We start from the raw sequence: 11132 nt of genomic DNA, 5'->3' as shown, positions 1-11132 counted from the left end.
TGTGTGACACAGTCCATGCTTTTAACTAGATTTTTTGGTAAAGTTTACTTATTTATTTTGAGAGAGAGAGAGAGAGAGAAAGAGAGAGAGAGAGAGAGAGAGAGAGAGCAGGGGAGGGGCAGAGAGAGAGAGGGAGAGAGAGAGAGAGAGAGAAATCGAAGCTGGCTCCACAATGTCAACACGGAGCCTGATGTGGGGCTCGATCTCACAATCATGCGAGATCATGACCTGAGCCAAAATCAAGAGTCAGACACTTAACTGACTGAGCCACCCAGGTGCCCTGCTTTTAACTGGATTTGCACAGAAGAATGGATGCTTGGCCCAGGTAGAACAGATGAAGTATTTGGTTTCACGTGTCACAGTACTACCCAAGTTCCTCCCCAGGATGTAGTGCCCCATGGATTTGTACTTCTTGTCAAGCTCCCTCTTAATTTGGGCTGCATTGTCCTCCTCCATGTTCTATTTCTCCAATACCTGAGTGGCACACTCCACCGAGTCCTGTTGCATGTCCTTTGACTTATCGGCGATTTTGATCACGGCCTTCTGGTGGCACATGGTTACCGGAGAGCAGGGGGTGGCCAACTGCAATTGTCTCCTGGAGGAGGGGCCAGTGACACTCAGACCCAGTGGGAGCTACTGTTGCTACCAAAGCCGTGCTACATACACTAAGAGGTAAGGATCCCAAACAACCTATGCCGGCCTTGTTACCTTGTGTGGGAATCTTTCTCTCTTTGTCATGCTTAATAAATGTTCTTTAGTCTCTGCTTGAAGAGTGTGGATCATATACCACGTGGCCAACTTCACTGTCATATTGTAACTGAACTAACCTGAGTTTGCTGCTTGGTGACTTATAGATAAAGATTATACCAGGTAGAGGCATCACACAAAGAAAGCTTCATTTACAGCAAGTAGGAGATCATGGGGAATAACTTCCAAAGCCATGACTCCCCAAGTAGAGGTCAGTGGGTTTCTTTTATTTAGGGTTAGGATGAGTATTCAGAGAGGGAAACTTTGTCATTGCATGTAGAGATGGGTATAAGGTTATGCATGTGTATTTAGGAAACATACTTATACGTGTACTGGATGTTATGTTAATGAGGTTTGTGCTCTTCCTTGAGCAGAGACTTTTGATAGAAGTAACTCTTAGGTGAGGGGAAGGAGCTATGGGCATGCTTCAAGAATGGGTATAAACTGGTTGGGGTCTTGGGCCTCTTATCTCAGGTGAAGAATGCAGGGCCTTGCTTACTTTGGAAACAGCACTGAGAGTTTGTCCCACTGATTTCTTGTCCCTGTTATGGTTAGGCTGTTTCCTGGCCTGCTAGAGACAGTTATCTTTTGCATTCCCTTTCTTCCCTTAACTCATTAACTACCGAGGCATTTGTGTTTCTCTGTAACTCTGACATCTCCTAGGAAGTTCTACAAGAAGTGTGTTTGGGCAAGTAGAGCTGGAGACATAGGTCATACATCAGGAAAAATAGCTGGGGCCTAAAATGACTTCTCTTGTGTCCCAAAGCTGGAGACCCTCCAACTCTTTTTGTTTACAGTATCTATCCTCTGTGGGGAGGAGACAGGGTCTTCCCACTGTGCACAAGAGTGTGTACAAAGGCAGATTGTGTTATGCTGGCCTCTGGGAGAGACCTGCTGGCCATGGGGAACTGATGCCCACTATTGTAGCTGATCTTGTGGTATCTCTTCCCTATGTAAATAAAGCACTCTTCCATCCCATGCTTGACTGCCTCTTGTTCTTCTTGGTGACTGTGTTACTACAATACAGTGAGCAGAAGCTTTAGAGTCCTCCCCTGGGACTGGTAACCATGGCACAATTATCTGCTGGGCAATCTTGAGACTGACCTGGAAGAGTGCAAGCGATTTATCTGAGGTTAGCCTGCTGCTGGCCTTTATGTTTTTGTCCCCCAAAATTCATATATTGGTATCCTAATCTCCAGTATGACATCATCTGGACGTTGGACCCTTAGGAGATAATTAGGTTTAGATAATATTGTGACATAGGGGGGAAGATGGGATTTGTGCTCTTATAAGGAAAGGAAGAGACCAGAGCCCCCTGTCTCTGCTATGTGAAAATAGCAAGAAGGCCAAGAAGAGAGCCCTCAACAGGAGCTGACTCTGCTGGTATCTTGATCTTGGACTTACTAGTATCTAGAACTGTGAGAAATAAATGTTGTTTCAGCTACTCAGTCTGTAGTATTTTGTTATAGCAGCCTGAGCTGATTAAGACACATTCTCTGTTCTGTGACCCTCTGTTCTGATGTCTGGAAAGTGTGTGTGTGTGTGTGTGTGTGTGTGTGTACTGACAAAAATAAAGTTTTTCATATGGCATTTTTTTAAGATGATGCATTAGAGCCACTGATTTATTTAATCCAATCAGGCCCAAAGGAAAACAAGTGGGACATGGAGACTTGAGCCTCTTCCTGCTAACAAAGGACTGAAGGAATTTTCTACGGCATTTATAGATACCAGGTTGAATACAGTTTCCCATGACAACCAATTAGTATGTTTGAGATTAATGGTTACATTCCACAGGAGATAATGTTAAAGTTGTGAAGTCTTGATATCTTAAGGGGATATATTACAAAGAATTTAGCAAGGACACATTTCTTTTGGTTACAAAATACTAAATAGCATGGTTACAAGCTATGCAACAGATACAAATCTTCCCCAGGGCCTACATCCAACAGGTGGTTTATAGTTCCCATCCTTGTGAATGTTCCCAGGCTTTATTTTGTCTAAGTTGTTCTAATGGTTACACGATCAGCATCTTGTCTGTGCGGCTGCACACATAACAACCACCACTGATCTGAGCAAACGTTTGCAAAATGGTCCAGAGTTTGAAGCAAGTTGCAAGAATTGAGGAAATTCTTGTTCTCATTATTTGTTTATACTGTTTTTGTAGACTTGAACATGTCAACTAATTCCCTATTCTTATTTGAAATCCAGAACTCTTGCTTCACAGGGGTTTTGGGGGAAGACTTCATGATCACAAGTCATGCTGGGACATGAAGTGTTAGATAATTGATGAAGCACATATGTATGGTTCTTTATTCTAGCGCTCAATCATATATGGTCATTCCTTCGCAGTATGATTTTACTGTTTTCTGCAGGCCACATTTTCAATTTCATTCCGCACAAAGCTTCATGCCAGGTTTTTCAATCCTTATTTCTTCAAATTAGAGATTTTGTAGAGAATGCACAATAGTATGGTTAGTTGCTTTGAAGACTAGAAAGGTATATATTCTGAATACTGATTTAATAAGTGATATTCCTCTACCGTGTAAATGCAGGTCCTCAAATGCCAGTTTCTCACCACAGAAGCATTTATCTCCCATGAATTTGTTATTTTGTCAAAATCTTCCCTAGTTCTTCAGTATCATAGGCCAATACACCATAAGCTGCTGCCAGATCAGTCTGACTTGTTGACCCCAAATACTCTTGAGCTTCTCTTGACTTATTATTTCTCCCCAGTTTTGACTCTGCTCCAGTCAGACCAAGTTACTCACTGCTCTGTACATGTGTTTGGCACCTGCGGTCACCCTTTTTCCCCTTTTTGTAATGTTTCCTGCTGTCCTTTCCTATCTGCAGTCTTTCCATCCTATAAAGGCATCTCAGGGCTGTCCTGCCCTCACCCCCTTCAGGATGACTTCACCTCAAGTCCTTAGTCTTTCTTGCATCCTTCCTCCTTCCATCTTTGTTTTTTCTCAAGTATAGGTTGGAAGATCCATTATGGGTGCAACTTTATTTTATATTTCTTTGCATCTCCTCAGTTTCTTTAAAATATATTTTTTAAATTTATTTATTCATTTTGAGGGAGGGAGGGAGGGAAAGAGAGAGAGAGAGAGAGAGAGAGAGAGAGAGAGAGAGAGAAAGAGGGAGAAAATGCACAAGCAGGGGAGGGGCGGAGAGAAGGAGAGACAGAATCTCAAGCAGGCTCTATGCCATCAGCACAGAGACCAATGTAGGGCTCGAACTCATAAACTGTGAGGTCATGACCTGAGCCAAGATCAAGAGTCGGATGCTTAACCAACTGTGCCATATGCATCTCCTCGATTTCTAAGGACAGCAAACCTGTGTATGATTTGTTGGTGGGTGTTGTGGGTAGACTACTTGATTCCATCCTCTAGTATTGGAAATAATGTTTAATATTTATCTAGTGGGACTATTTGAGGCAAGTCATACAAAATTACCAAAGGGTGACCAAAAGACAAGACAGATTAACCTTTTAAGTGGCTATCTTTGGTGAAATTAATGTGTAAACTTAAATTTTGAAATGCTCAATATAAAAAAAAGGCCAAAAAATTGCATATGTTTATTAGTAGCATGAACTTCTTCTTTAGTAGTATCTTTAAGCAGATAAACGAAAAATTGCTAACACGGTGTAATTTTTAGTGCAATTAAAAAGTAGAAACTAGAGCCCTGAAAGGGTCTAGTTCTATTTTAGCAGGCAATTGTAAGCTTAAATCTGAACTTCCCTTAAGCTATTTGCTTATGTATGCAAGTATTTCTTCATGAATTTACTGTTTCTTAAATATGTTATTTTGTTCACTCAATAGTTTTGCATTCACTGAAGTCTAAAACAGACCACAACAACTAAATAAGTTAATAAAATGATGACTCTACAGGAAATAAGTGAGAGACTGAGCTATCATAAGTCAGGCAGGGAGGATTCCAGAAGAAAGGCATCAAGGTAAGCACAAGGCCCAGGAGGTAGAAGAGCTTCAGGAAAGGAAAGGAAACCAGTGTGATGGTCCACTGTGAGGGAGGGCAAGAATTAAAAGAGGCAATGTTAAGGGGCGCCTTGGTGGCTCAGTTGGTTAGGTGACCAACTTTGGCTCAGGTCATGATCTCGTAGTTGGTCAGTTCAAGTCCCATGTTGGGCTCTGTGCTGACAGCTCAGAGCCTGGAGCCTGCTTCAGATTCTGTATCTCCCCCTCTCTCTACTCCTCCCCTGCTCACACTCTGTGTCTCTCTGTCTCTCAATAACAAATAAACATTAAAAAAAAAAATTAAAAAAAGAGGCAATGTTAAGGAGGGGGCCAGATGCCAGATCAAACAAGACCTAATAGACCATAAGAAGGGTTTGGGTTTTATTTAATGGGCACTGGGAAGCCTTTGAAAGGTCTGAGGCAGACCTGTGGTATGCTCTGATTACATTTTCAAAGGGATCCCTCAGCCTATCGTGGAAAGAGTGAATTGGAGGAGCAGAAGCAAAAAGGCCAGTCAAGAGGTTGGTGCCACGGAGGTTTGGGCCAGGATGTCAACAGTGGAGATGGAGAGGGTTGTATGGTTTTGAGATAAATTTGGAGATCGAACCTATAGAAGTTCATGATGGATGGATGTAGATGGTGAAGCAAGGGATGAATCATCATGGATCCCATGACTTTTCATCCATAGCATTCTTTTACCCTAGGTTATTTTTGCTTTTACTAAAAACTAAGTCTTTCAGATCTTAAGGAAAGAATAACAAAAGGAATATAGAAAAAATGGATTCATGGTTTAAAAAATATTGTGAGTTTCTTGCTTAGAATTCCGAATACTTGGTCTTACAGTGGCTTTTGGCCAAAGGCAATAAAATTGTAACGTGAACATTGGGTGCATAGCTGGCCAGATTGTGGGATCATTTAGAAAAGTACATTGAAAAATGTTTCTGTCTCTTGAACCACTTCCGATTGTAATATAAATTCTCCCAATCCAACTAATTTTATATGCACAGAAAGTAGTACAACTCCACGGGAAATATAAATTTTTCATTGACTAGCAGCCTGTAACTGCTTTAAGTGTAATTACACATTTTTCATTTAAGATCAATTTCACAAAATCGTTTTTATGACCTAAGGCTGCCTTCTTAATAATTGGGTGCAGCTAATTTATTAGGGTTTGCATGTGTTGGTGTTGGTGTCATTCTTGCCTGAATTTAATAGAAACAGGCTCCACGTGGGGTATGGAAAAGACTCTCTGGTTTCATATTTATTTCCCTTATGCCAATCCAGGGAACCTTCTTTTGTTTCTTAGCATATACAGTTCTGTAGAAAGCCCATGATAACCTGTTCCTAAAACAGCTCAGTAGACAAATGAGGACATTCTCCACTTAATGCTAGGGAAGATGCCCCCTCAGAACATAATTAAATCTGATCTTTCTCACTTGAAGCAGCATGAATAATTCATGGAGTTTAGGCATAATCAGGTTCTAGGCTTTGGGAAATATTGATGTTCAAAGGTTAATTTTTTTTTTCATTAAAGGAAAAGATCCTATGAAGTAGTCTTCTATGCTAAGATTCAAGTATGGTGGAGATTCCAGTAAAGGAGTGTGTGTGTTGGGGGTGTGTGTCACTTTATGCAGAGGGAAGTGTACTTGTATACACACATAATTCGATATGCTTACTTTAACCTACATCTCCTTTCTTACATGAATATGAGCAAGAGATCTGACTTCACTGAGTGGTAGAAATCTAGAATTAAGGGGTGCATCCCAAAACTCAGGCTCTTTGCCATGTGGACCAGTAGGATGAAGTTGGCACTTGGATTTTGTCCTCTGACTATGTTCTGAGTCAGGAGTTCTAGAAAAAGTAGACAGCAGAGTTGCCCAAGGAAGCTCTGTGTGAACTCAGACCCCATCATCTCCATTAGGAACAGTCTGGATTTTTAGACATTCTTTCTATGAGAAATATAGGTCTTCCCTTTTTCTTAAGCATGCCAACAGGGTATCATTGTAGATAGTAAGTATGAAAATGATAACACATGGTTCCTGCATTCAAAAGAATCTTGCAATGGTGTTAGGAGATAAGACAAATAAACATGAAAAGCTGACCAATAGGATGGTAGTCTGAAATGAGTGGCACCAATAGCAAAACTGTGCTCTTGGGAGGAAAAATCACTTTATATTGGTTGGAATGTGTAGGGAAGGCCCTTTGACACTGGCACTTGGGATACATTTTAAGTGAATTAGGGAATTTTGGTGAATGGCAAGAAAAGGAAAGGGTATCTTAAAAGGCTCACCATGGGAATGGACATGGATTGTTAAGTAATGGGATGAGCACAGGGGGTCTGTACCAGGCAGCTAAGTTAGGGGCCAGGTTATGGAAGCCTTAAACACTGGAGTGAGGCATTTGGGCAGAAGGCATCAGGGAGCCTTTGAAGGCTCTGGGTAGGAAGAATGCATGATCCAGCTAGCATTTTTTAAAAGAGTTTATTTTTGAGAGCATGTGAGAGAGGCAGAGAGAGAGAGAGAGAGAGAGAGAGAGAGACCTAAGCAGGCTCCACACCATCAGCCCAGAGCCCGATGTGGGTTTCGATGACCTGAACTGAAATCAAGAGTTGGATACTTAACTGACTGAGCCACCCAGGTGCCCCATAACTAGCATTTTAAAAGCAGGGTTAGTACCAGAGTTTAGTTTGTATTTAATTGGTAAAGGAAAAACTCCAGGTGGGTATCTAAGATTGAGGGCCATTGCAATTACCCATAGGGTAAGTTAGATGACCAGTGCATGTAGGGAGAGTTGATAGTCTTTTCTGCTTATGAATCCTGGTCATGTGCCCCAATTTATGAACCTCTCAAATGAGGAGCCACTGAGAGTAGCAGGTGCATGATCCTTGCTGCAATTTCTCCTGAGATATGAGTGGCAAGATAACATTTGTGTCAAAAAATTTGGACGGTATTATTTTGGACTTGAGCCCAATTGCCCTGCGGCTCTGTGCTTAATGCTGGATGGAACTGGCCTCATGGGGCCTACAGCCCAACGAACCCTCTTCATTTTTGACCAGTCCACGTACGACAAGATGGCTTGGAGATCTTTAGACATTGGATATTTGGGGGTTTGTCCTGTGACTCCCAGGGCACATAGGAAAACTGGGAAAACAGCACAGATGTTGAAAATGGCAGGGGGTGCTAATCAGAGGACTGTGAACTTCCTGAAGGCATGAATTCATTCACTGTGCACATCCATAGTGTATATGCAGTAGTGAATACTCGTACACTCATCAGTACAGGGTCTGACACATAGTAAGTGCTTCAAAATATTTGTTGAATGAATAAATGAATTTTGTTGAATACCCTGCAGATCCTCTGGAACTCCGAGCTGCCTCCCTGGATGAGATATCTGTATGTATGTATTTATGATTGTATGTATGTATGTATGTATCTACCTATTTACCTATCTAGCTAGAGAGAGATGGAGATAGACTAAGACCAAGATCCATCAGACTATGTTCTCAAAGGAAATAGGTGGGTAAAGAGCAAGTGAATGAGGGTCCTGTCAGTCACAGCAGGGAGGTCACTTGAAGGACTGTGTGTGACCTAGCAGTAGCTTGAGGGCAATACTGGGCTTGCTTCTTGAGTCTAGTCCTCTGGGGCTTTTGGAGCACTGACTGAGAGATGAGACACATAATGTCTTTGAACAGTCCATTTACAGCATCAGACTTCCCTCCGTGCTTTATGGGTAGAGCACTAGCTGTGTGGACTGGTGACCTGTCCAGGAGCATGTATTTACCATGTGTGTGGACCAAGAAAAGAACACTGTGATGTCCACCCAGTGCAAAGGCCACGTTTGAAACGATAGAGATGGGGCTGGTGGCTCAGGTTTGCATCTTACTGTGGAGAGCCTCATTTGCTAAGGAGCTTGGACTGTCTCCAGAGGTAACAAGGAGGAAGCTGTTGCAAAATTTTAAAGCAGGGGAATTCCAATACTCCAATGTAACTTTTAGAAACATAACACAGTGGAAATGTATGGGGAATTGGAAAGGAAGAAAATAAAAAGCAGAGAAACCAGTAAGAATGCCATCACTATGCCCCAGTGAGCAGGATTTTTCTATCTATTATCATGTTTGTGGGGATGCAATTTGGCCTATGATGCAGCTGAATACGTAAAAATGGCAGAATTCTTCTGTATTTCCTTAATAGTTTAGTAAGTTATGTGGTTATTACACCTGTCAATGAGTCATCCAATTAAAATTCTGGGATTTTGCCTCTGGCAGAATTACATCTCCTTATATTTTGTTCTTTGCCAAAAAGCATGTTTTGGGCTAACTTGCTTTTCTTCTTGTAGAAGTTGAGTTGGAGTCACTTAAGAATGTAGAAGAACATTATTTATTGAGAAGCGCTAATGAGATGCCTTGAAGAAACTGGTTTATCTCAGAGCACCTACATTACACCCAGGGAGGAAGTAAGAGTTGGGCTCACCTTCACAGAGGGACATAAACATACGAGTTCTTGAGCTTTTTATCAGATGCAGCATGAGAACAGTTATTTACCCAGCCTGTTAAAAAGAGAATCCTTTTTCCTCCTCAGCACCTACTTTTCATCATCACAATTCCTGGGATTGCCTGGGGACAGCCTGAGTTTAGTCAGGGCTGGACATGTGGAGCAGTTTTTAAACATGAGTTTGGACGAAAGAATCAGAGGATTATGTTCTTAGTAAAAGGAAGGGAGGCACCATGTCTCCTTTGTGTTTGTTTTTCTTGCATGAATCTCTGGTGACCGAACATGGTGATTAAGACATGGGATTTTCTTGTTCTTGGCTGAGGGATCATACCAGTCTTAGCTTACTGCTAAGTGGGAGATCCTACTTGTAAGAGGAAGGATCTGGTCTTCAGTCGAGGCCAGGGGTCAGCAAACTTTTCCTGTGAAGGCCAGGTGGTAAATTATTTTATTTTATTTTATTTTATTTTATTTTATTTTATTTTATTTTATTTTATTTTATTATTTTTTTTAAATGAAGTTTAGTGTCAAATTGGTTTCCATATAACACCCAGTGCTCATCCCAAAAGGTGCCCTCCTCAATACCCATCACCCACCCTCCCCTCCCTCCCACCCCCCATCAACCCTCAGTTTGTTCTCAGTTTTTAAGAGTCTCTTATGCTTTGGCTCTCTCCCACTCTAACCTCTTTTTTTTTTTCCTTCCCCTCCCCCATGGGTTTCTGTTAAGTTTCTAGGATCCACATAAGAGTGAAACATGTGGTATCTGTCTTTCTCTGTATGGCTTATTTCACTTAGCATAACACTCTCCAGTTCCATCCATGTTGCTACAAAGGGCCATATTTCATTCTTTCTCATTGCCACGTAGTACTCCATTGTGTATATAAACTGCAATTTCTTTATCCATTCATTAATTGATGGACATTTAGGCTTTTACCACAATTTGGCTATTGTTGAGAGTGCTGCTATAAACATTGGGGTACAAGTGCCCCTATGCATCAGTACTCCTGTATCCCTTGGGTAAATTCCTAGCAGTGCTATTGCTGGGTCATAGGGTAGGTCTATTTTTAATTTTCTGAGGAACCTCCACACTGCTTTCCAGAGCGGCTGCACCAATTTGCATTCCCACCAACAGTGCAAGAGGGTTCCTGTTTCTCCACATCCTCTCCAGCAACTACAGTCTCCTGATTTGTTCATTTTGGCAGGTGGTAAATGTTTTAGCCTCTGTGGTCCATATGGTCTCTGTCACAACCACTCAACTCTGCCGTTGTGGTGAGGAAACAGCCACAGAAAATACTCGAGTCAGAGAGTGTGGCTCTGCTCTAGCAGCATTTTATTTACAAAATAGGTGTGGCAAGATTTGGCCTGTGAGCTGGTCTCCACAATTACTCATTTTAGAGAGGTGGCTTGAGGCAGGGATGAGTGGATTGTGAGACTGCCATGTGACATTTCTTCCTCTGTTTCACCATGTTTGCCTTTAGGTGCCGTCCCACAAATGCAACAGAAAACTACAGCACCCTCCAAACTGTGCAGTGTGTTTTATTTAAGAACTCAATGCCGTGTCAAAGTGAATAAAGGAAGTGTCAAATGTCCTTTATGGATATAAGGCAAATCTATCTCTTGATATATAGTGTTGATAAACACTTACCGTGGGGCACGGGATAAGCACATAAAAAGGGCTATTTCACATGCAACTGAGAAATTCATATTTAAAATTTTGCTGGTGTACCCAAAAGAAGACTGGTTCTTTTCTGCATGGTTGTGAACACTTGAGTTTCTCTCTCTTCGTGTGCCATTGACTGTTAGCTCTGGTTTTATTATTACCCAGAAGTTACAGGTACTACACTTGGAACCATTAGGTGTTAAGTTGCCTATTTGTTTTTTTTCAAAGCTTAGAAAACCCATCGCATTACACCCCTTTATGCACCTG

At 41.6% G+C, this 11132-nt stretch overlaps 1 pseudogene; it reads right to left on the bottom strand.

Moving 5' to 3' along the window:
- Positions 1–286: 286 nt before the first annotated feature.
- Positions 287–666, bottom strand: LOC123581359 (annotated as a pseudogene).
- Between the last annotated feature and the right edge of the window lie 10466 nt (positions 667–11132).

This window comes from Leopardus geoffroyi, chromosome A3, assembly GCF_018350155.1.
Source record: "Leopardus geoffroyi isolate Oge1 chromosome A3, O.geoffroyi_Oge1_pat1.0, whole genome shotgun sequence".
Classification (NCBI taxonomy): Eukaryota; Metazoa; Chordata; class Mammalia; order Carnivora; family Felidae; genus Leopardus; species Leopardus geoffroyi.
Note: the sequence above shows the minus strand (reverse complement) of the source record. Positions and strands in the feature narration are given on the sequence as shown.